This window comes from Neopsephotus bourkii, unplaced genomic scaffold, assembly GCF_033783945.1.
Source record: "Neopsephotus bourkii isolate Nb327-2 ecotype Australia unplaced genomic scaffold, CSIRO-AGI_Nbou_v1 NB_1542, whole genome shotgun sequence".
Lineage (NCBI taxonomy): Eukaryota > Metazoa > Chordata > Aves > Psittaciformes > Psittacidae > Neopsephotus > Neopsephotus bourkii.
This window is the reverse complement of record NW_026902018.1, coordinates 5,874,018-5,900,039: the sequence shown is the minus strand read 5'-3', so window position 1 is coordinate 5,900,039 and position 26,022 is coordinate 5,874,018. Positions and strand designations below refer to the sequence as shown.

The 26,022-nt window shown below is 48.6% G+C and overlaps 1 protein-coding gene across 1 annotated transcript in view; it reads right to left on the bottom strand.

Annotated features, from left to right (window-relative positions):
- TOP3B (DNA topoisomerase III beta) overlaps positions 1-26,022 on the bottom strand; it is a 297,002-nt gene that overhangs the window by 59,803 nt on the left and 211,177 nt on the right. The gene's annotated exons all lie outside the window — the stretch shown is intronic.

Here is a 26,022-nt window from a genome sequence, read left to right as displayed (position 1 = left end):
CAACGATTCCTGTGTTTTACAATTTGAAGGGCAAGAGGAATACCACGGAGCTTCCTTCCCTAAGCCTTCAACTTTGATATCGCCTGATTTCAACCCAACCGCGCAAACCGAAGGGAAAGCTCTCGTTGTCATAAAGCGCACTGAAGTGACCTAGTGTGTTTTAGGCGCTCTCAGTTCAGACCCTGCCTGCCTTGACGGAGAGCGCGGCTGCGGGAGGAGCGGGAGGGGAACGTGGCGGCCCCGCAGCTGCCCGCCGGGTCGGGGGAAGGGGAGCCGCTTCTCCCGTGGGCACGGACCCCCTCCACCCCCCAACCTCCAGCCAACCCTCTCCACCTCCAGCAATAATTACGCTCCTAAATGTGACAACGGTAGCTGTTTGTTTTGCCCTGGCAGAGCTCGCTTTTCGACTTGCGGGGAAGAGGGTGAGCTTTGAAACCAAAATAGGCACAAAATAACTGCAACCTCTCGGGCAGAGCGGCCCCCCACCCCACCCCCGGCGACCGCACCGATCCGGGCAGGGCCCGCTGGGGATAAGGTTTGTTCCCCCAACACCAGCGCTGCCGAACAAAAGGGAGAAAGAGAGAGAAGATAATATTTGCTCAGGTCCCCCCTCTGCTCGCCTTTGATTTATCTGTTTACATGCGGGACCCCCTCAGTTGAAACAAAAAAATCAATGAAAATGTAGTTGGAGAAAAGGCGGGCAAAGTCCTGAGGAAAAAAAAAAAAAAAGAAATTTGTGAATGGAAGAATGTGTTTGTGCATTCATTGTTAAAATAAAGAGCGAGCCGTGACGTGAGCGCCCGCCAGCCAATGGGCGCGGGGATAATATTTTTAAATATCCTCCCCGGGAGCCAATGGCGGAGGAGGTGGCAAAGACTAGCACAGGGGTGAGCCAATGGCGGGGGTGGTATGCTAATGAGGAGTTGGTCAGGCAGGAGCTGAATGTCAACTAGTCAAAGATGGAGGCTGGAGCGAGGCGGCCATGAGGTTGGTACCGGAGGATTTGCCCACGCTGGGATCGATCAGGGACACCCGCCAAGGCGCGCCCGGGGCGGCGGCGGCCGGCGGCGCGGGGCGGCGGGAGGTGGGGTCCGAGGGGTGCGGAGCCGCTGCCGCTCTCGCCGCCTCTTTTGCGCCTCTTTTGGCAACTTTCCCCCCCGCGGCGCGGGGATCCGTCCCTCCCGCCGCCAGGTACCGTGCAGCGAGCGGGGCCCGCCGGTCCTGCCGCCGCCCGGTGGCCGCATCCGCCTGCCCGGGCGGAAATGGCGGGAGCTGCGGGCCCCCCGGGCGGAGGGGGCGTGGGGTGACGGCGGGGCGCGCCGCGGATCTGACAATGGCCCGCGGGGCCAGCGGCGGCTGGGCGGGCGGCCGAGGGGCAATCCCCCCCCGGGGCAGTGAGGGCGCGGGGGGGGGGGGAGCCTGGCGAAGAGAGCGGGGCGAGGCGAGGAGCGGGGTCCTCTCGCTGGCGGACCCCGCGCCCTCGTCCCGGGCGGAGGCTGCCCGGCGGGGCCGCGCCGCTTCCCGGCGAGGGCTGCCTGCGGCGCGGGCGTTGCGGGAGCCTCTGGCTCCCCCGCGGTAAGAGGAGCGGTTTCCCGAGCGAAGTTCTCGCTGGTCGGTTTGCTTTCTGGCGTGCGATCGATACGAGGTGTTGGAAAGAGCCGACGGCCGGAGCCGCCTCGGGCGGCAGCGGGGCTGGGAATAAAACTTGGGAGCGTTAGAAGCGGCGAACAGCGGTGTGTGCCAGCGGAAATAGAGCGGGAGAGGGGCCGGGGGGTGTGCGCCGTCTGTGCCGCTGGCCGGAGGAGCACTGGAGAGACGGCTGCTGGCGGGCTTGGCTGCACATCTCTAGATAGTGGTGAGCTAATTTATTTTTAACCCTACTCTCTCAAACCTTTCACCTTTGCAAACTCTTCTAAGGAATGGAGTGTGCCCCCATCCTCCGGGCCGGGCCGAGCCCGCGCCCCCAGCCCCGCCGGTCTGCGCTTCCCGGGTGGGTTTGCCTGTGCCCGGAGCCGCAGAGCTCCGCCGGGAAAACGCGGTTCCCGGTTCGAAACGCAGGAAAGCTCCTGTCTCTCTAGACAACATGCTTTGCTAAAAGATCCTGTTAGAGAACACCCCTCTCTTTTTTGCTTAAAGCCCCGAAGAGCGAGGCAGTAAGTCACATGCTATCTCCAGCCGCTGTTTATATTGGCTTAATATTTAAATCTCGTAAAACTAATGCTTTGCTTAAATAGTGTAGTTTTTGCAATAAACCAGGGTGCGCAGCCCAAAGTGTTTCTTTGGCATTCTTGCACTTTGCCCCAATTCCGCTCCGTTTCCCTCCAGTGTGTGGTCTTCGAGTTGTGTAAGGAAAGGCTGTACCCTGAACACAAACCTGGTCCTCGAGAACCCAAAAACTTCCTAAAGTTTACAGGACATTCTTTCTTCTAGTTGTTTTCTCTTTCTTTCCCCTCCTTCTTTCTTTCTTTCTTTCTATATTTCCCTTTTTCTTTTTTTTTTCCTTTTTAACATTTCCAAACTAGCCCAGGATTCTGTATTAGAGCTAAATTATTGAACAAAAAAAAAGGAGTAAAAATTCAAATTAAAGCAAAAAGTAAAAATGATCTAGTTCAAGATTCTAACTGGGATTGGACAATTCCAAATCAAATGGCTTTGTTAATATTGCTCTGAAAAATCTGACAACTAGAATTCATTTAGTGCATTTTCTAACTTCCCCCCCCCCCAATCAGTTTAATTCATTTTAGCATTTTCTCTGATTCTTACTTGTCTATACAGTTTATAGAAAGTTGATTTCAAGTTTGGATTTCTTTGCATCGAATTTCTTTGCATTGTTTGAAGTTTGAAATAAAACTATTTTATGATTTCTCAAGCGATTCTTATTTAACAAATAGTTACATTTTCCAGCTTTAAGTTTGAAATTGTTCAGAGAAACAAATGGTAAACAGTTGGCAGCCTAAAGACTAACAAATTGACTTCTAAATGTTACTTATTGCTAAAATTATTTGGAATGTCTGATTTGTAATGATTAACGGATGTTTTCTTCTTACTACCCATATATCCTTTCTGTAAAAGGAAAAATTACAACAGTAATGTTTTTATGGTGCAAGTAGATGATTTTTAAAGGTCTCTCACTCGTGGGTGGCATTTGGTTTGGAAGCTTGTTCAGATGCTTGTGTAAAAGAGCAAGACTTCCCTAGCAATTAAAACCAAATAATTTAAGCTCCTAGCAAGCATGTGTATAATAAATAGCAAATATTGTAGCAGACAATTCAGATAAAAGCAATGTCAAGGATATGAACATCTCCTCCGTTGTGTCTTTAAGATCACGTTTAATTCAATTCATTACACCTACTTTTGTACAATACTGGGGTGCTGAACTGCCAGGAGGACAACCCCAATTCCGGTCTTTGCTTTCATATGCTCTAATGCAATACATTAACCATTGAGAAAGAAAGAAGAAAAAAAGTTCCTAAAATAAGCTTATCTAAATTCTTGCTGAAGTTAATTGGAGATGAAGTTGTGAAATACTGAAATCTAATTTTAAAGAATTACATTGAAACCATGTGGTTGTTGAAGAAACTCCTTTTTTTTGACTGTAACAAATCTGTTTTAGAGTAAATCATGCATAGAAGGCCATCACTTGGAGAAGTTTCTAACTGATTTATCATTTATTTTGGAAAGTCTCTGAAGTATGCTGTTGTCCAGAGCCCTTTTTCTGTTGTACTACTGGCAATTATGATGAGCAGTGCAATATTAAAAGGGCATTGGCTGGCAGAAACATGACCCCCTTTAGCAGCCCACCCTCTTCAGAGTGGGCAAACAACCCTAAAATAGATGCCTCCTCCAGTGTATTTATGCACGTGTGTGAAATAAGGTTTTATACATGTGGGAGTGGTTTAAAATAAGGAGAGAGATTCTGGGTGCTGCATTTTTAGATGTCTTTCTATCGACATGGGCTGGAATGATTTAAACACATCCTATTTAAAACATAAGCTCCAAACATTTCTGGGAGCTTTCAAGGCATCACATTACCTGCTTTGTTTACTTGTAATTAATTATTAATTTCTACACACTTCCAACAATATCTACATTGAAATTTTATAAGGATTCCTTTACAGTTTTTGCCCTGATAGAAACTTTCCCCTATATGTTTAAGGTCCCTGTGTCTATAGGGATTTAATGTTGTTGATTTGTTTCTGTAGTGTTTCTACTCTGATTTTTGGGTGGTGATGCACACAGATATATGTGAGATGGAAGCACAGGCGCTAGGTATTTTTGTACACAAGTCTCATCATTTCTGTAACATTTTCCATAGTAAATCAAAGTACTGTGTACTTATACCATTCTATATATACACACACATCAGCCTTTTGCATCTGTACTGGTCAACCACCATAAAACACACAACACAAATAAGAAAACTTCTGAAGACACAGGAAAGGGCTGGCACTTTCAGTGATTTGTTTGAATGGTGTAGTACAGATTCATTGACTGGCCAATCTGGGCTTTATGGAAACACATACATTTGGGGATGCTGAATTATGGCCCTTGTTCCTTTCTTCTCCATTACTGTAGCAAAATATTTGATTGTATAAAACCTTTATAACGCACCGTGCCTCGATATACTGGGCATGTAGCAAAAGACTGGAATGGTTGTTTAACAAGCCATACTAACAGTGGTCTTTCTCTACCACTCTCTTCCCCCCCCCATCATTTTTTTTAACTAACTTTTTGTTGTTAGTTTCCTTTTTTTCCCCTTTTTCTTTCTTTTTTTTTTTTTTTTTTTTTACCTTGTCTAATTACAATTGCAAATAAACTTTGTCATGCAGAGTTTTATTGGGGCTAAACATAAAAACGTTATTGTGGTTAACACTGTAATGTAACAGTCCCTTACAAAAGGATGCAGGGACAGCTGTGCAGAACGTGACAGTGGCTGCTGGTATCGCTGGCTCTGACAATGTTGCACTACTGTCTGCACAAATAAAGCAGTGCAATAATATTGTCAAAGCATTTGGTTCCAGTCCTAATACATCCTTTATGATCAGTTACTGTTGCACACCCAGTCCCTGACATTATGGGATTCTGTAGTTTTTTAATACATTTTAGCAGGGAACCAGCCCCCTCCTCTGATTTCTTCCGCCCATCACAAAGGCTCCAGCAAGCATTAAAATGTCAAAATCATGTAGAAAATGCCTAAAAAAAACCCCAAAACAAAATCCAAATCCCTACCCATGTGTGTGTTTGTTTGTTTTGTGTTTAGGTTGCGTGGTCTGTGTGGAAATTCCTTGGGTTTTGTTCCCCGGGTTGACTGTTTCAGTGTGCAAAATGGATTGCCCTTTCTGTCACTAGCCTGGGTCTGTGTGTCCAAGTTGTAAAATAAAAAGCTGGCCTATTCACATTTTAAAGCCCTCTTGTCCTCCTTTAGAGCAATCTCCACCTTTAAAAATACCCTGTCTGGGTTTGAATATTTTCTTGCTTCTGTTTTAAAAATTAGAGATTTATGAACCTAAAGATGTGATTGTTGTGTATAGAATTTAGTGACTTTAAGATAGACACGTGCATTCACAGGCAATTTAATTTTTGCTTCCTATTGATGTATTTTTCAAGTTCCATCGTATTTCACTTTTGGGGGAATTACTGTTAAGATTAAAGCAATATTGATACCTTCATTTTCATTAAAAAAAAAAACCAAACAACTAGAAGGCACCTAAGTAATAATCAATAAGCTTTGAAAGACAATCTTTCCCTGCACTTCCTAATAGCAACGCAGAGCGAGGCTGAGAGACATAGGGATGATGTAGGCCTAGGAACAGCAGTATTGCATTTGGAATTGATCTTTAAATAACAATATGTTGGTGACTGTCACTCGTGGTGCAGTTGGAGGCAGATGTGGTATTTTCGCCTGCAGCTGCTAAGAAAGGGGTTTGGAGGGCTGGGGGATGGGACCTTCCTCCCTTTTTTTATCCTGAAGCCTTGAGCTGTTACCTTGGGAGCAAAGGGTGGGGGTGGGGAGAGCCGTCATATTGGAAATCAAATCTAGGTAAAGGAGCATTTCCAGCTTGTACCACACATTCCAAGCCAGGCCGGAGTGTGCTAGTGAGCGAGCCATGGGGAGGCAGAAAATGGAGGACCACATCCTGTGGGGGGGGGTCATGTCCTATTTTGGAGGGATGAGGGGAAGCTGAATCCTCAGTAGCACACTCCAGTTCTTCAATGAACAAGGGAGCAAACAAAAGACACCTTCTCAGTCCCTCTGTTTCTGGTGAGGAGCTGAAGCCTGTCTCCCTTTCACACCCAGAGGAGAAGGCTAAGATCTTTGCACCCGAACCAGAGGCACTGTACTGGTGGCGGATACGGTTCGGCTTCCAGGCCTCAGTGGCGGTAACCTGAGCCGCCATGGCTGCCTTCTCCAGAGCTTTTCTTTTCACCCATCTGCATTGTAGCACGGTTGCCATTTTTGAGTGTGTTAAGGAATGAGGAGGCCTGTTTAGCTTTGGCACTTCCCCTCCTCCTCCTAATTTCTGACTAATTAAAAAGTAGGAGAGAATGAAATCTCTTAAGGGCTGGGGGGGGGTCGGGTCTGTGTCCTCCCCCCACCATCAATAAGAGTGCAAGAGTGACCAGAGTGGAAGCACGAGGAGCCCTTTGCTGCCCCTGACCAAGGAGGATGGGAAGGAGGGTGGACCAGTGAGAAGCTGGAAGCCACCCTGGAGCAGGGCAGTGCTTTGTTCTGTGTGTGTGCTCGTGGAGCCCATCAGCGAGTGCAAATAAGTGCTAGTGAAAGCCTTGGTGGGGCTGATGCGGGGCTGTAAGATGGCCTCTCAGACGTGTGAGCCTGCCTTGTTTGGAGGTGGAGAAATCACAGAGGGAATAGATGCGTGCTTGTTTCCCTATATAAAGTTACGTCTTTAAAAATAATATGGTTGCCACACTTGAAAACCTCCCCTAGGCGTGGGGGGGATTTGAGGCTTCTTGTGATACAGGGAAAGGCCTGTGCGGTGACAGGACCATGTCCCATTCACAGTGAGTGAGGGGACATCTTCTGTGGCCTCCTGCCTCCGCCTGGGCAATAGAGCCCATGGAAGGCCTTTCCCTGACCACCAGCTCTCCTGCAGACAGGCTCCAGGAATGGGGGGGTGTGGGGTGTGAGAAAGGGGATCCCTGCAGATTTGGGCCTGGGATGGAGGTTCCACATTCCAAACCCTCCCTTCCCCACTCTCTCTTTCTTCTTTTTTTTTTTTTTTTATTAACCCTGCCTGGTTGAGGAATGTAACAGTAAAAAAAAAAAAGGCACTGGAGGAAAGCAAAAAAAAAAAAAAAGAGGAGAGGGGGGGATTCGGAAGCAAAGGCCCCTTCAGGAGTCTGTATTTGTGCAAGGGAAACCATTTGCATGTGTGTGGAGATGCCAGAGTTTGTCTCCAGTTGGGTCGGAGGGGGAGGGCGCGGGAGGAATGCGGGGAATCAGGTCGGGCTGCGGGGGGAAGGGCTCCGGCAGAGCCTCCATCCTGTTGTTGCATAAACTTGTTAAAAGAACCCCTCCTCTGTGGAGGCAGCACACATAGGGTATTAGTGTGGTGGAGGAGGCCAGACCTGCGCCCTGGCTACACAACCAATTGGAGCGGAAAGTGAAATCAGATGGTTTAAGTTTTCAGAGGGATTTTTTTTTTTTCAGGGGGACGTTTTGAGTCATTGCATTGAGCGCTAGAGCTGTGTTAAGGTCGCTCCTGCTCTCGCTGCTCTTGGGTGGTTTGGGGAAGGGAGGCGGCCGGGGGGGGACGATACAGGAGGTGCTGCTTCCCCTTGTGTGGTGCCTGGGCTGGGCTGTGGAGACTTGAGCTTGGGGCCCCCTGAGAACTCATAGCCCTGCCCTGAAGGCGAAGGATGGGCAGGGTATGGGCAGCAGTGCTGTGCAGTGAGGGGAGTCTGCCCCCACTGCGGGAAAGAGTTATCTGGAGACCCTAAGACCAGCCCCTTACGTGAGCCTTCCCCAGCCAAGGCAACCACAAGACCTTCCACTTGCCCTGCGGTACACTGCAGGGCCAGAAGTGGATCGGCACTTCCAAGGTGATAGGGTTTAGCTCTATTTTGCTCCTACATTTAGTACTATAAGTCTTTCTTTTTTTCCTTTTTTTTTTTTTTTTTTTTCCATCAGACAGCAGAGCGCTGGTAAACACCATGCAGAAAAGCCGTATTGTGGGGTTACAAAGTCTAGGCTGTTTAAGGAGCTCTGTCATTCCTTTTAATGGAGCTCACTGACGCAGATCTGGCTTCTGCCAGCCGAGGAAATATAGCTGCTGAGAAAAGGGTTATTGAAACCCACAAACTAAATATTATAAGCAAGAATCAAATAGCAGGACATTCTGGAGTGTAATCCCTCCTGATTTCAGGAGAAGGGGAACGTATTGGTAAGTGGCTGTGGGTGACAGAATCCCCAAGCTCGGTGAGTGAAACGCTCTTGGGAAGGTGGCGTTTTCAGAGAGGATTATCAACCCTTACTCTCTGGAGTCTCTCACACCTGGACAAGTTGACTCTTGCATGGAAGCAAGAATCCCCTTTTTCTCTGGATGGATTTGTACAAACTTGTTAGATAGACTTAAGGAGCCAGGACTGGAATGCTAAGAATTTTCTCTCTCTTAAAAAAAAAAAAAAAAGAAGAAGAGAGAATTAAAAAGGCAACACTTCCCAGCTTTAAAACAATGATAAAATTATTAAATAGAAAACTCTAAATCAAATCTCAGCCTACAGCTGTTTCCAAAGTGTTTGCTCTGACCTTTGGTAATGGTGTCAATTCCGCTGCAGAAAACATTGTAGACTATATAATGTATTTAATTGCGAGATGGCTTTTAAATGGTCTCCTTTCCTCAGGCTAGCAAAATGGCTGTGGCCAGGGAAGCAAGGCCGGGCTGCAGCTCTGATGCCCTGTTATGTTTTGTGAGGTTGTGACTGAGAGAAAAATTTAAACAACCCGATTGCCCCAAGTGGCATCTTTAACCACAAGAGAAACAAACAAACAAACAGCAACAAAGGGAAGGGGAAATGGCTCCCTAAACTAAGCCAGGAAGACAGGGTATGATCCCACAAGGAGCAGAGGCCTCTGAGCTCCAGCAAGTCAGCTCACTACTTTATTTATCCCAAAGCTTCATCGTAAGGACACTTCCAGTCTATTTGTCTGCTAACATCAGAAAAGGGCGGCTTAAACATACAGCAGTGACTCCACTAGAGTAAAAGATTCCCCCCGACACACTGCCAAAAAAAAAGCTTCCATTATTGAGCAACATATAAAGTGTTATTTCCATACTAGTCTGGGTGACATTTCCATTTAGTTTCTATAACTGTGATTAAAGGCGAGAGAGGTTTCTAAACATATCTAGAGATGCTGAGCCTCCTGGTGTATAAATAGCATGCATTTCATAATCTCGTGTTTAAACGTTTATTTTAAAATAACCCCCATATACATTCCAGAGGCTCCCTGCTATAGGGCACGACATGACCCAGGCTTTGCATATTGTTTGCAGACTGGGGGAATATTATTGGAGATTGAGTCAGTCCTGATTTTTCTTGTCTTGTTAGAAAAATGAAATAGGGGAGGCTGGGGAGTCCTGTGCCAATACAAGTCCACTTGGAGATAAGGAAATTTTTGAGACACATCTAGGCTCTCAGCACAAATCCAGAAACATAAAGTAATGTAATTGCCTTTGCTTGGAGCTTAAATTGTGGCTGACGTTTCTAATTACATCCCTTACCCTCTCCTGCCAGTTGTAGCTTCTGCAACTACTGAAATGCTTCAGTTGTGTAGAAATTGTTAAATGGTGCTCCACACACGCACACGCTATTGGTGCACAAGTAACATCACTTGATGTGCAGATTGTATGTTTCCACTGTAAACTTGCCAGTGAGTTTGTCTCTTGGGCCACTGGAGAAGTTAAATTGTGTGTATGAAGTCTTGTTTGAGATAACATCAAGGCTGAAGAGTGGAAAAGACATGGTAAACAGTAAACAAAATAGAGACTGGACGGGAATAGATGGAAAGGTAAGGCTGAGCCTAGTTGAGTTTTTTTGTGTTCTCAGTCCAAGTGGATGTCTAGGTTGCAGGGATTGTGGAGAAGCAGCGGCAGGATTAAACCTGAGGTTTTGCCAAGGTAACAAGAATACAGAAGTTTGATAAAACTCATTCTGAGCTGCTTACAGCCATCTCTGTGAACACAGCCTTTTAGTTAGCATGAGCAAAGGTTAATACAAATAAATAATGTGGAACAAGATCCCTGATTGCTTCCACAAGCATCATGAAGTATGGGGAGAAGGAAGGGTTGGGGCACAATGGAGATTCTGTTTATCAGTCCATTAGAAAAACCACGCAATTCAATGGAGTTTCCCCTGTTCCCTGTTCTTTGGCATGTCCTTGGGTTTTGGCTGCTTTGGGCAAGTCAGGCAGCGTCAAAGAGAATGCAGGGCTGCCTCACACCAGCATGCCAAATGCCAGGGATCTCCAATGGCAAAGACCAGATCAGTGTGGCATGGATAAATTAGCCAGGACTCTATGAATTAGGGGATTGTCTCTCCATTACACTCCTATTTAATCCACTGGAAAGCAGGCTGAGGAAAGAGAAGCTTAAAGTGTCAAAATCATGACCTGGTGTGGGATGACCTGGGAATGAAGTTTCCTTCCTCCTCTGGACTCTCAAGCATTCCTACGTGACAGATGCACTGGGGCAAGTTAACTGGGAGCCAGGTTGCAGAGTAAGAGTCTAGTTGGCAGAGCAGCCCTGTAGCTGGAGGTGTCTTGCTTGGCCCCTCCCTGGGAATCATTTCTGTGGCTGTTGGTGTGTTCAACATTAAGGCAGCCCTAGCTCAAGATTTCTGTCCCTAGGACCGGGGGGGGGGAGGGGGGGGGAAGCCAAACAAAACAAGCTAGGGCAAAACACGCGTGCGTCTCCAAACACTGTTTAATCTGTGTGCATTAATGTGAAGTCAGTGCTGGAAAGCCAGCCCTGGAGATCCTGTTTCACTTTCTAATTTTTGGTGTGTACTTAATCCTGTGATTTCCAATGAAGGGAGGGATATTTTAAAACACAGGGCTCTCCAAGTAGGACAGCCCTAGAAAGGAAGTTCTTTAAAGGTTTGATGCCTGTTAGTAAGAGGTTCAAAATACAACTATCAGTTAATCAAATAAATAGCACTTCCCAGCCTCTAACAGGTAATTGAGGTTATTAATAAAGGAGAGAAATTCACAAAGAAGAATGTGAGAACTGGGGATGGAGGTGTCAAAACCTGGATAAAATCCACACTGCAGTTAAATATGCCCTGGGAGAAAGGGGTAGTGCCCATGCAGATTCTGTGGGGTCAGAGGTCTATTCTAGTCCTGCATCCCCACCCTCCTGGGAGCACATGGTGCTGTGATCTGTAGAGCAGTGCACTGCTTTCTAACTTTTTACCCCTTCCCCATTTGCAGGCATGGAACGAAGCTCCTTCCAGTCACCTGCTGCAAGACACATTATCCAGCTTCCTAACCTTAAGGATGAGACCCTATCAATATTGCCTCTGCTTTTGTGATCAGGGTAGTAGTGCAATATTGCTTATAGGGTCTTTTCTTTTGAGGGTTACTCATCACGGACAGAAGAAAGCCACAGCAGGAAAAAAATAATCCTATGTGCCCATCGAGTTAAGGGAAAAGTTGTGAAATGCTGAGCGCTGTTAGATAGGCAAGTAACTGCAGAGATGGTTTTTGTGACAAATAATCGTGCTATTGTGGTGACTCCGGTTGTGAGTAATGGGCATATTTTTGATGCTATCACACGGGATTCAAAACGGCCTCTTGTCTAAAATGCACAGGAATGATTGAAACTGGAGAAACCCATCACGGCTCCATTTTAAAATAGTATGAGTCCCGAGACATTTGAAGGGTGCCTGTTTTACATAATGATGTAAACACCCACCAAGGGATGGGAGGAGATACATAGCCACAGTTGCTGTTTCTGTGCCTGATCCCAGCCCGAAAACCGGTGGTGATGCGAAGCAGAGCACAGCACAAAGAGACAGAGGCTTTAATCCCAGTAACCTCCTCGAAACAAAGCTCATGCCTCCGTTGGCGAGCAGGGCCCGCTAGCTACAGAGCTGGGCTCAGCGGCCGGGCCGGGCGCTGCCGCCGGGGACTGCTCCTGGGTGCAGCGGGGCTGGGGACGGCCTCCAGCCCTTCCCGAGAGCTGCGCACAGAGGTACGTGGGAACGGAGCCGGGATAGGGGTGTTCAATCTCCTCTGCTTTGTGAGGGATCAGCTGGGGGTTGACAGCAGCCGGGATGGCCGAGTGGGTGGCCCTGCCTTCCATTTCAGGTGGTCCCCGCGGTCCCTTTCGGGACCTCAGGGGCCCAGGGAAAGGGTTGGTGGGAGGGGACTGGAGGCCGGATCAGGGCGCGGCGGAGCAGCCGCTGCCGCGGAGCTTTCTGAGCCGGTCCCCCGGAGGCGCGTCTCCCCGCGGCTCGCCTCGCCTCGCCTGCCTGCGGGCGTACGAGAAAGGGTCCGAAGCCCTACGGCGGGGCCGTGCCCGCTGGCTCCCCATTGAACGGCTGACCCTGCCGCTGCCCTCCGTTTAAATCCACCTCCCCAGCATCATTCCGGGGGGGAGGCCTCCAGGTCGGGGACAAAGCCAGGATCGCCCCCCGGGCTTTCCCTCCGTGCACCCTGCCGGGCTGCAGGCCGAGGGGCGGCCGCGGCTGCTGGGCCAGCGCTGGGACCACCGGGCGGGCTGCCCCTCTTTCCCTGTTGCACTACTGTCACGGTCGCAGCGAGCAGTGCAATAATGAAAGGGCGTCAGTGCGCCGGGGAGCGGCGAGAGCCGGGGACGAGCCGGTGACAGCGCGCGGGGACGGGACGTCCCGCCGACCCCCGAGAGCCACCTTAACGGAGGAAGCGGGGGGGTTCGGTTGTGCAACTTTCTTTGTTTAAACACGCAGCGGCGGAGCGTGTGCGCGCAGGGGCAGGGCAAGGTGAGCGGCTCCGCGCACCGCCCTGGCCCGGGCCCGCGGCGACTCCCGTCCCGCCGGCCCCGGCGGAGCCCGGGCGTGACGCCCCTCCGCTGTACCCTGCCAGCGGCAAATAAATAAAGTGACTCCTGCGTCCCCTGTCGCTGCCTTTTCTTCCTGGTGGGTTTTCTTGCAGGTCTCCATCCCCTCCCGCCTCCCCCGCAGCCACAAACCGCCTCGACGGGCTTTTGTCCGGCGATCCGGTGTGCTACGCGCCCGCTGGGATTGGTGGGGAGAGGTTGGAAACGCTAATAGGAAAACGAGCTTCTTCCTTCACTATGGAGCCCGAAAAACGGACTCGAGTCATGCTCTGATGCTGTGTTCAGCGATGGAGCACGGGTAGGGAAGCGAGCGTGTGGGATGGGAGGGTAAAGGTTTGCAATAATGGAGCTGAGAACAGCACTCTGAATCTGGGAACTGTGCTTGGAAGGCCAGGAAATAGCCCTTTATTAGTGGTCATGGTGAAATGGATACTTCTATAAAAGAGAGCTGGTGAGGGGTATTTCCTTTAGCAAAGGACCTTTCCACTCTGGCCTATTGAACCTGTGCTTCTCCCTGGCACTGTTTCTGCTTCATCATGACTTTTTGCAGAGGAAGGTGAGTGCAGAAAGCAGGCAGGCTGTGGGAGAGGGGATGCAAGCTAATCCTGATGAAAAGGCTTTTACAGTCTATGCTTCATTTCCTATTGCTTTTGGATTCTGTCTTCTGTCCCTCACACACACCAGCAGATAACAAGGCTGAATCCTTCCCTGCAGTCTTTCTCCCAGGGAAAAGTCAGCCCCCTCCCCAGCTTCACCTTCAGGCATTGCGCACACAAAATGGCTGCAGCAGCCTGTGGGTGGGCATGGAGAGCTCAGGAAGCTGCTTTTCTTTTTTCCCACCCTGCCTGCCCAGGAAGCCCTTCTGCTTTTATTTTCTGTGGCATTTTGCTCTTGCATAGCTCTGTGCAAATCCAAGGGGGTCTCCTCTGTGTAATCTATGCATGGAATGGGAGCTGGGGAGGGAAATGGCCAGTTTGCATGAGAAGGGGACCTGTCGGGCCCCAGTGTTTATTTTTTTGCTGACCTTCTGGGGATATGGTCAGTGAGAGCTGTGACAGCTGCTGGAAGCGGCAGGGGCTTTGAAGATTGTGAAGGTTGTGACCTCGAGGCCCCTTTCCTCTCTCTGTCCCAGGAGCTGCTGAGTCAATCAGGGAAAAGGGGAGGTGAAATGGGGGCTGCTCTTTAGCCATTTTTCAATCGGTGAATGAAACAGGAAAGGACAAATGCAAGAAGAAAAAAAGAGCGATTACTTCCACTTTGGTGCATTACTGAGAAGGGGGAATCTCTCTTTGGCAAAAGATTATAACAATAATGGGAAACGACTGTGCTCCTAGGATCCAGCACCTTGAATAAAGGATTTAACTGGGTAAGGAGCTGATGGCAGATCAATAACAGTAAATTAGGGGGAAAGCCTACAAGCTCTTCTTGCTTCAAAGCAAGAGGAAATCCACCTCTTATTTCCACCTGATACCAGCTCTAGATAAAGGAGCAGGAACATGTTCTCAGTTGGTCTGCTAGCTCCCACCATCTCCTTGACCCTACACTAACATGTCTTCATCTGTGCTGAGCTCAGCTGAACCTTATGGCTGAGGTTGCATAGGCCACCGAGACCTGCTGCACCACACATGCCAAAATAAAGGGACAAAGTGCACTGTGCAGGGCTCTATCCTTGATGTGCATGTGCTTTCAAATGGCATAAGCTCCCTTGGCAATTCACGGCACTGGGCATCCCAGGAGACAGCCATCAGTCAGCCCCAGAGCCCCCTCTAAGCCCAGTGAGTGGAGTTTAAGTCTTTTTCACATTCTGGATAACATGATCCTATGGATTTTTCCTTTTAAAATAGTAATCAGAACAGCAAACAGAGTGCCTGGCTTCGGTTGACCAATACACAACAGAGGCAAGGAAGGCAAACAGCAGGCTTTTCAGTTAGTTTACACAGGGGGCACTTAAATACTGCATTGGTTACATAATACCATTTGGGGGTTGGGGTTTTACACATTCTTCTACTAAATATATCTACGAGATTTGTTTTAAAGTGATCAACATAAATCCAGACACAGCTTTAATGGGAAAACTCCTGTGATTAGACCTAATACCACTAGGTAGCTCATAGCACATCTACTGAGGACTAAGGCACAATAGAATTTTCCCCCTGGACCTGCTATTCAGCAATGTGCTCATTCTGCTGTGGTGGAGGGTGTAAGCTTCTCTAGAAGGGCTGCCCTAGACAGCAACTTCCCTGCAGGAAGCACAAGCTGTTGGTTGTAGGGCCATATCCTGCCGCCACTTCACATTCAGTGCTCAGGATTCATCCCAGCACAGACTGAAGGCAGGATATGTTCTGGCAATTATGACAAAAGTGCTATGCAGAGGAGGAGGTATGCGAAAGGAAAAATAAATCTAAATCCTAGCTGTGAATGATTAGGGAAAAGGTATTCACTGTCAGCTCCTGCAGAGAACCCTGTTCATGTAAGGTACCTAGAAGTATATTCCCTTCCTGACAAACACTCCAGTAAGCATCTTGCTCCCATCTAAAGAGTAGCAGGTGGCTTAACTGCTTCACTGGAAGCTTGACCATGACATTATCCACCTAGCTTTTCAGCTGAAGCCTGGCTCAATTACACAACTTCTGAGATTCCTGCTATACCTTTCCTGGGAATGGCAGCTTCCCCAGGCAAAGCCTGGATCTAGCAGCCCTGCATCCTTGCAAAGGACCGGTCCCTCTGATCAGAAGTGAACAGATGGGAAGAAGAGTTTCGAGACATCAGAGCTTTAAAATCGTGCTCTTTAGTGTGTTGTCACCAGAAGCTCCACGGGCAGAGATCTCTGCCATAAGGAGCTCGCAGAACAGCGGGTGGGCGGCTAATTGAGAATGGAAGTTCCTTGGGGCAAACCAAAATAGTCTTTGTGGCACTGCACGGAACTAGGTATGACACGACATGCTGCCTGAGCTCAGCATCAGCCACTGACTTAGTACAAATCCTGCTTCCTTACTCACCTGGGGGGTGGCAGAGCTTGTAAACCTCCTTAGATCTTGTCTTGCAAACCTCCTTTGGCACACAGATCAGGTGACAACGATAAGCCACTGTGCACAGTGCAAACTCAAATGTACCATTTTGTACGGTGTATGTAATAAGCCGAACACTTTAGAGTAACCTGCTACTACTACAACAAACGACAGACCCCTGCTTCCCTCAAACACTGATCTGCTTAGAAGCAACACCCTTGCCAGGAATCGCTACATCTTTGCAAAGCAGTTTTCCCAATCAAAATCAATCGGGAGTTACAGCAAGTACCATCACACAGGTCTAGAAGACAAACTGGTTTGTTCCTTCACAGTGAATCCCCATCATATTTCAGAACAAGTTTAGGGTGACAGCAATCTGGTTTTACATAAGACTACCAGCAGAAAATTCCAATGCTTGGTTTTCCTTTTAGAGAGGTCACCCCTTTAACATACCTCTAGATTATTTTTTAAGAAGTCAAACAAAAGGGAGACTTTTGCTCCCAGAATAATATTAAAAGACTCCCATCCCAAAGGAACAGAGAATTTCTCAACAGCCCTAGAAAAGTATGGAGGCCTCCTGCATGAGCAGCTGTTACAGACACTAAGTAAGAGCAAAGCTAAGGATTCCTCACTGCACACCCCCAAACACCAAGTGATTCATTTAGGGCATTTATAGAAGCGTTTGGAGCAAGTGAAGGGGTAGTTTTGATGTTCTATTGAACCTCTGGACAAATTCTCTGATCAGAATCAATCCCCTTTTCCCCCTCTTTTCCCCCTTCATGCAGAGGCATCCCTACTGAAAGGTGTTTACAAGAAAAATGAGCCAACACTCACACCCCCCCACTCACCCCCCAAAACCAAACAAACAACCCCCCCCAAATAACCGGAAAAAAATCCTCACACAAACACACCAAAAAAACCCAAAACACCAAAAATACCAAACGCAAAATTCATCCTGCTCAAAAACAAACACACAAAGAAAACCCCCCACAAACCACCAAAAAGTAGGAGAGAATTTTCAGAGGAGTGAGAGAATCAGGATAATATTTAAATCGGGAAAAGTGAAGGTGAACTTTTTTCCATTTGTACCCTGTATGAGGGAGCCAGTGGGATAACAGGTCTTCCTCAAACCTCGACCAGCCGAAATGCCCTTGGCACCACAGCAGGACAACCCCTCGCAGTGGGTTAAACCAGCAGCCTACCCCCCCGGCAGAGGAGCGTCCTGCGGCTCCGGCTGGAGGTTCTCCCCGGGCTCTGCTTCGCGCCCGCTGCCCCGACGGGGAGGGCAGCCCCCAGCTGCGCTGCCACCGGCGCTAAGGAAGGGTTTCGGTGCCAGGGGCTCATCCTCGATGCTCAGGGAGGGCCGGTGCACCGCAGTCGGCAGAGCACGACAGCTACCGCCGGGTGAAACCGGCCACGGTAGGGATTTCGGAGGGTCTCTGCCTCTTGGCTCTTGCAAGAACCCGGCTCTTGGCTCCCACGGCTCTTCCCAAAGAGAAGCCCGAAGAGCTTTCTCCGGCGGACTGGAGTGGAAAGGGAAGGTGTGCCCGAAACCACCGCCTTCCCCTCCGCGGGAGGTTCACGTCCACCAGCCCTGGCAGGGACGAGGAGGGGAGGCTCGGACGGCGGAGAGGATGCATCGACTAAAACCACTTCCCGACAAAGAGGTCTCAAAATATTATCTTGAGGACACACAGTAAAATAGATTGGGGGCGGGAGAGGGGAGAAAAGAAACACGCAGCAGGAGAGGCTGTTCGGTAACTATTGCTCAGGCTATTCATTCACACGTTTCCGATTATTTCTGCCTAAAATAGCCCTGAAATCCAAACACATCCTTTCCTGGCTCTTTATTCAATTGTAAACCCACTGATGCACATAAATGCCCCGAAGGACCAGGCAGGAGGGAGCCCGCTGCTGCTCCGACAGTGCCGCCGGGAAAGCCCTGCTCGGGCACCCCGGGGGGCTCGGGGCGGTCCCGCCTCCGCCGCACTGGTGTCGCTGCGCTTCCCGCAAAGCGGCGAGAGCCGCGGGTCTCCCACAAGCAGACGGTCGGTCCGGGGGACGGAAAGCACATGGCGGAGAAAGACTGCGAGGCATGGGGAGCCCACCACCCCTCAGTGCCGAGCAGGGGCCAGAGCAGTCCAGGGAAGCGTGCTGGCAGGACACCCGGTCCCCCTAGGGCTCCTGGGCGGCCGGGCAGGGCCACGCAGGAGCTGCTGCCTTCGAGGGACAGGGTGCGCTTCGCCATTTTAACTTGTGGGTCCGAGCAGACCCACAGAAGAGAGGTGCAAGTGATCTTCCGCTGCGCTTCGAGCCACGGGGGAAGGACACTAGGGAGAGGCGGGGGTCACCTGGGCAGCCCGGGCCATGTCCCTAGCCTTCCAGGAACCCAGTCCCGGGTCCTGGTGCACCGTTCACAGACAAGGCAAAGAAAACTTATTATTTCTCTTCCAGGTGGGTTGAAGAGGTACCAACATGTTGTTTGGGATCACTCGGTTCTGCAGCTATGAACCGAGTGCCGGTCATCAGTCCCAAACCAGTACTCTAAGCATAGCTTCACCTATTCCTGCTATAAGATGCCTCGACTTTCAGTATAAGCCAGTGTTTTGGGGTGAACAACATATAATAATTTTCCTTAGGTTTCTTAAAGCATAAGATACAAAAAAAAATATACTCTAGTGTCAAGGTGGTTTTCTGGCAAGAGTGATCTAGACTGGGCAACCGTACATAATTTTCCCTTCAAAAGCACCTTTCAATGTAACGTCCCACCCATCACCAGCCCTCCCAGCATCCCTTCCCCGTTACGCCGGTGGCACGCAGCCGTCGGCAGGTCCTCTGCCGGTGTTCCGCCCCGGGGTCCCTGCCAGGGGCGTGTTCCGAGCAGGGCGAGGGCTGCTTGACGGGCAGGGCAGGGGATGCCGAGGCTCCCCCTCCTCCCAGTGTGCGTCCCCGCCACGCGTGCGCCCTGCCCCTGCCCTGCTGGGGACCGCCGGGCGCGGAAACCCTCATTTTCCATCACTTCATTGTGACATTCTCCACATGGGGGACGCCCCTCCTCTTTTTCGTCCCCGCGGAACACGCACCGCCACCCCTCGGTGCTGCGGGACTCGCTCCCGGTAGGGCATGTCTAGAGGCAGGGGAAGCTGTAAAAGCTGCGTGATACTGTCAGTCTCGGGAGGGTGTTCAGGCTTTGCTCCACTATCCACTACAGCTCAGAAGGGTATCACTTCCAAAAAAATCACAATTACCTCTGCCCTTTTGGGAAGGGAGGAAGAAGGTTGTGCTCTTCCAGCTGAGCACCCCAAGCTAATACATTTGCCCTTTGGGGTGTATCTCTTCTGGCCAGCCCGGTGACCTCACCGTGCTGAGCATCCCTCCTGCCCTCCAGCTTCCGGCTCTACCCCCAGGCAAGGCAGCTTTCCTAAGGTAAAACACGAAGCACTTTCACCCCCAGAGCCGAGACCGAGGGCTCCGAGGCTGCTGGGATTTCTTAGCAAAGTTTCAGTTAATCACAGCAAACAGCCTCTCATCTCGTGAAGGAAATCAGCGGCCACGTAGGGAGACAGGCAAAGATTCTGACGTTTGAAGGTGTTTTGCCCCAGGGACTGAAGTCTCTCAGCTCGACTGAGAGCCTCCGTGGGTTTGTATTGCTGAGGAAATGCAGCGCAACATAAACGTGTTTTCCAGTGTAGCTTTGTAGAAAAATTGCCCCCAGCTCGGCAGTAACCACCTCCACACAGAGGTGATGCCTTCAAAAGTGCAAGAGACAGCAGCGGTGCTGCCTTGGATGCAATTTCAGGAGAAGCCTCCAATTCTGCACTTCCCGACGTCTGCTTTAGCCTCACGGGTGTAAGAGCCCTTTTTCGGCGATGGAGTCACAAGCACACACGACACAAGCCCAGTATAAGATGCTGCTGGCACGAATCAGGAGCCTTCCGGCTTTGAACAAGCGGGAAGCATATGAGTAGAGTAGACCGGTAGGATAGGAACTGCTGGAGGCGCATTACGGCGCGTTTCCCCCTATAGTGCCAGAAGCCCGGAAGGGCTGGAACCCTCCCCACAAGCCCTCTCACAGTCAAAGTCTCCATCAGCATGAAGCCCACCGGACGTCTTAGATGCGGGACAAGCGCTCAGGACCCCGCGGCTCCCTCTCCCGGACAGGTACCGACGCGCTGCTCGGTCTTGCCGGCACAAGGAGGCACCTCTCTCCTCTAAGTCCCCAGCCCAGCGCTTGAGCTACTGGGCTTTAACTTGGCCAGAGGAAGTCGGATAGAGGCAGCGGAGGAAGCGGGAAGGGACCCGCGGGCACAGGGAGAAGCTGCCTTGTTCCTGGGGCTCAGCCCTGCCACAGCCTCACGGCACAGCATCACAGTGCCCAGCCGGCGAGGAGCTTTCCCTCCTCCCGGTGTCCGAGTTTCCAGGGCTCCTGCCCTGAGCCGATCTGTGCCCACAGCCGGTGCCCCGTCTGCAGGCCTTCCTCCCGGTACCCCTCGCTCCACTCCGGCAGGCAAGGCTGAATAAAGAAACGACGATTGTGAGCAGGCAGAAGCCGCGGCAGAGTAAGGATGAGCGAAGGAGGCAGAGTGCGGTGTGAGGATAGTTTCGCAACGGGAAAGTGGGAGGAAGCCTCCTGCCATCATCACCCAAGGACCGCTGTAAGCAGAAGCTGGCTCGCAAGGACTGGTACCCAGCAGGAGCCTGCTCAAGGATCATTTTTCCGTTAGACATGAAGGAATATCGGCAGGCGGCTGATGCCGAGAAACCGAAGCCGCACCTCCGGGCAGGTCTACCGAAAAAATCTACCTACCCGGTAAATGAACAAAGCCCCGGCAATAAGCGCCCCGTCCCCACAGAGGATGGCTGGGTGACCCACGCAGGCAGAGGGAGATGCAGCCCTGCAGGGGGCCAGGGAGGAGCCGCGTGGAAGAGCCTCCCCCCGCTCGCCAACCGATCCCGTCTCAGTAAGATGTGGTAGCTCGTCTTTCACCCTAACGGCAAAAGGAATCCGCGGCGCATGGCGCAGGATCCGCTCCCGGGGAAGCAGTGCAGGCAGGAGCCGAGGAGCGCCGGATGAGTTACGCTGGGGACCAGGGGTGTTCATGTAAGTACTGCCACTGACGTGCGATGTATCTGACACAGATATCTAAGTATCAAACAGATCGTTTTAGTTTTTGCTTTTGAGATCTCGCAAAATGCAAGCTGATTGTTGTAGGTGACGGATGGAGTCGAGTTCCCTGTTTAGCGGATCCTTCTGGGTCGTGTCGCGTGTTCCGTTCCCATCCGTGCCCCTCCTTAATCTCCTCGAGCGGAAACCGGCATTTAATTTTATGATACAGGTAATTGTCTCAAATGCCTACTGTAAGTAAACGGACTTCAGCCTTTACCGCACTGTATGGAGACTATAGAAAGGCAGCAAACAGAAACGCCTAAAGCATCACTTCATAGCCTACACCAACGTCTTAACGTCCTTTTCAAATCACCGAGCAGTCAACGACTTGGCGGAGCGCACTCGATGTGAGACGCGGCCGCGCAGCTCTCATGACAGTTGCTCGCTTCAGCAGTGTAACGCAGGGGGGGCGCATGTTATTTGTTCCCCCCGAATAACATATATTTGCATGTGATCGAAACTACGTTGCCGAAACGTTGCCGGCTGCCAAAGGCACACGGCTCCCAGGGAGCCGCCCGCAGTGGCGAGCCGGCAGCGCTCGGCGGAGGAGCAGCGCTAACTAGCGGCGGCTGCCCGGTCCCCACGACACCAGCGACGCTTCGAACCCCAAGCCGGAGATAAGACAGACGCGCCCGCCCCTTTCACAACAGCCCTGCTCAGTTCGTTACACAGATGATGCAAAGGGCCGTTTCCTTGGCAGGACAGAGAGCTCAGCTGGACTGCACTGAGCGTAAAACAGGCTCCAGTGCAAGAGCGCTGGCGGCGCCCTGCAGCAGGGGGAAGGTGGTTGCAGTGACCGCGACCCTGTCAGCCTGCAGAAAAAGGGTCAAAAGGTACCAGTATAACATCATTTGTTACCTATTATATGTTTAGCTGTGGTTTGACTTATACTTCGATTTTCAGTACCACACACACCTCTGCCACTATTTAGTACTCTCAGAAAATGAAGCTTAGGTGAATAAATACACGATCATCTTCTTTAAGATCAAGCAAAGAGCCTTATATCCAAGTTGAAGCTCAAAAACTCTCCAGACAGGCAAAACCAACACTCGCATGTTGCTTTTATAGCTCAAAAAACCATATAGGAACTAAGTAGGTAGCTTTCTAGCTTGCACACATTCTGATTAATTTGTAATGTGTTTCATGAGGGTTTGGTACCCTTGAGATGTCACACAGCTTCTAACCTTAATGAAGCAGGACACCATTTTCCCAAAGGATTGAAGACAGCTGAATCCTCACAAAACAGCAGCTTGACTCAACATCAAAGCTGTCATAGGAGGACGACACTGTGCACTTTCTGCTAATTTATAATTAGTACAGTGCCAAATATAGGAAAAGGCTGTTATAATGAGTTTAAGTTGCTGCAATTTAAAGAGGAAGAAGCATTGAAGTGTGTGACTGCTTTAGTCTACTTTTCATTGCGCTTGCTATATTCCCTCCTTGTTTCACAACCCCCCCCAAACTAACTCAGTATTATCCTCAGAGGAATTGGTTGAGCATCTCTTAATCAATTCCCACACATTACTGAAATTATTGGAAGTTTGATTCAGGAAACAGATTAGAATGAGCTAACCTTGGTCCCTGGTGTTCCATCTTTTGCATAGAATAAGTTATTAGGTGTAAATACTCTAGGTCCTGATAAGGTATTTATAAACATGGAAGCACTCAGAGGCTTAGAATGTCAATGGGAGGAGGGGAGAAAGCATCTAAGTATTTAAAATAACCTTAGGACCCTAAAGTTTATTACTGTTTGTGACTTGCATACATAATAAATGCTACATACCCTAAGGTAAGTTTGAATTGCCTTGTGTTTCCAATGCAACTTCAAGGTTGGTAAGGTTGAACATTTTATTCCATCTTGAGGAAGCAAATCCCCATGCTTCCCACCCCATAGAACACAAGGGAACTATAGGAAGAAAGCACCTCCTTAGCTTTGAGTATTCCTGTTTAAGGGTAACTTTATTTTAAAAACTGTTTCCTTAGACAGGTTTAATGACACTACCATGGGTGTTGTCTGGTAAGCCCAAACATACAGGTTCCTGAAAGGCAGCCGATAAAAACAGCTGTGTTATGAAGCAATTAACCATCAAAGATATTGAATGGTGGCCCAGAGCTGGCTTACAGGAAACTGAGTTTAAAGACAGAACTGCAAAATCAAAAGGGCACAGGTGAGGTCAAAACTAGGAAAGAGGGGAAGCCAGCACTGCAGCACCCTGAACACACACAGCTCTCACAGGCTCTTGGCCAGCTTTCCAGCTGCCAGCAGGGAACCTAAAAGGCTAGGAAGCGTGTCAACCAGGGAGCTGGACACCTAGCAAGGTGCTACTGCCAGAAGGAGAGATTTCTGAGGTTCAGCCTCTGTCTGGTACAGGTGTGACACAGCACATCTACACTAACGGGCAGTGTTTCAGTGCTGGCAAAGAGAGGCAGAAGACAAAGACAATTCAGCAAAACTGACTCGAGAACACTGCTGAGTAGCATCACTGTTATGGGGTTGGTTTGACTGTAAATTTGTTTTGGTTTTTTTAAATTTTTTAAATTTATGCTTATTTAAACAAGAACAGACACACTCGAATACTATTCCCAAGCACACTCAAGAACTGAAATTAAAACACTGGTTTATGTTTAGCCTCAACATTCAGAATGAAGAATCAATGAGCAGTACTACTGCATTTGTACTGCCTGAGAAGTCAAAATGTGTGGCAAGCGCTAATATGTTGAGCAGTTACACAGAGCTTTAGAAAGCCTTAGGAAATAAAGAGTAAAGGTGTTTGTGAACATACATTTCTTGCATTCAAGATTAACATGTTTAAGGAACTCTTTGTCATTTTACATTGAACTAGATACACACATGCATAAAATGCGGTATTTGATAGTTTGGAATTTTTTTTCCAAAGTAGAGAATTTAAAGCACGTAGATTGTCTTTAGCAATTATTCCTGCTGAGAACAACTATAAATACACATCTCGCCAACTCTTTTCCCCAAAATCATTTCTAATTTACTCCAGGAAGAGTAACAACTTTGGCACAACTTTTCAGAGTTCTTATAGTAGTAGGGAGCAAAAAATTGGAAAGCACCTGTCAGTTATTTGAAATAATTATTTTCTGTTACTATCATAAGCCAAAATAGTTTTCACTTAACCTGAAGTGCATAGAGAATTCTGTCAAGAAATATATCAAATTTAGTTTATCACCTTAATGGGAAAGAAAGAAGCAAACAGCATTCCTAGGTTTCACCTCGCAGTATTTCATGTTTTACCCAAGTCTCAACATCTTTAGGCAGGTAAGTCATATAAAAAACAAACAATAAAACCTAACAAGCAAGAACTGGGATTCTCTAAGTCTCTAGTCCTCAGCTGTGGGGGAAGGACTGAACAGTTGAACTGTAAGCAGCCAAAGTAAATAAAACCACCTGAATCAGATTCTGAAATCTCAGTACTTCAGTTTAAAGCATAAAACATGACATTAAACAGATACTAATGAAAGTCTTCTAAACCTAGAAATTGTATACAAAGGAGGGCACACTAGAACAATACACCTTTTTTTTCAGTTACAAGCTTTTGCACTTCCTATGTTAACTTAGAGCTCACCAAACGCAGACTACAAAAGTCGTGAGTACCAACAGTTATTTTGGCACTATATCAGACCTTTCCAAAATAAGATGTACTTCCACTTACTTCATTTAAGAGCCCTTCAACACAACTTTCATAGCAATAAGAAAAAAAATATCTATTATGAAACATGCATAAGTGAAATATTAAGGCCCAGTGACTTTTACACTTTGCTTAGAATAAAAGTGAAGGAAACTCAGTTCACAGGAATATTGTTGAACACATCTTTAAATAAGGCATTTATAGATACATGGATGTGGCAAAGCTTGGTTCTTCAGGAGCAAAAGGTACAAATGTTTTCAAGACTGAGATCATATTAGAAAGTAAACAGTAAGAACTAGCTTCTTTCTCAGTCTCACCAAACCAGTCTGGCTCAAATCCAGAACAGAAAGAGGAAGGTCCAGTAAGATCCCACTCAAGCATAATAAGACAGGTAAATATCTTCGCTAAAGACAGAAACTCCCAGGCAGAGATAAACATTAGGTACAAATGGCACCTAGCACACAGAGCAAGATAAGACATACAGTTCTACCCCTTCTCAACCAACTCAGTATTTCACAAGTGCACGAACACTTAGCCCATATGGTTTAGGCATAAAGCTGTTAGTGACAGACAACTCATTGCCAAATTAATTTCTTCCTCCTACCAAATGCTGCTACACTTTCTGTGCTTACTCATACACCAACTTCAAAAGAAAAGCTCTCCATTTTAATAAAGAAAAGTCAGCTTGTTTATGCAGAAAGTTCGGTTTGTTCATAAAGAGTTATCTTCCATAGTTACAACTTCAATACCAATTAGTCAGGAATATCAGTAAACCCAAAACATTCATCACATAGAACTTACTTCTAATACAAACCAGCAAAAGCTAATCTTAGTCTCCAAAATGCCTGTAATCCTTAAATACCCACATGCAAACAAGAGTAACAGAAAAACAGTCTTACCTTTTTTGCCAGAGGAAAATAATCAGGTGCACAAAACAACTGTCACAGAGGTTTCTTGTTCCATAGGGTATGAAGGATCATCACTACTAGTAAGCCCTTAAATAAAACCTGAATCTAGCCTGTACAGCATAACTGCATGCAGCACCACAGGGTACGAAGCATGTATCAGTAAGTATATTTATAAAGCTTAACTGCAACTGCCTGCAGCACCATCTCAACAGAGCATTCTAACACTGC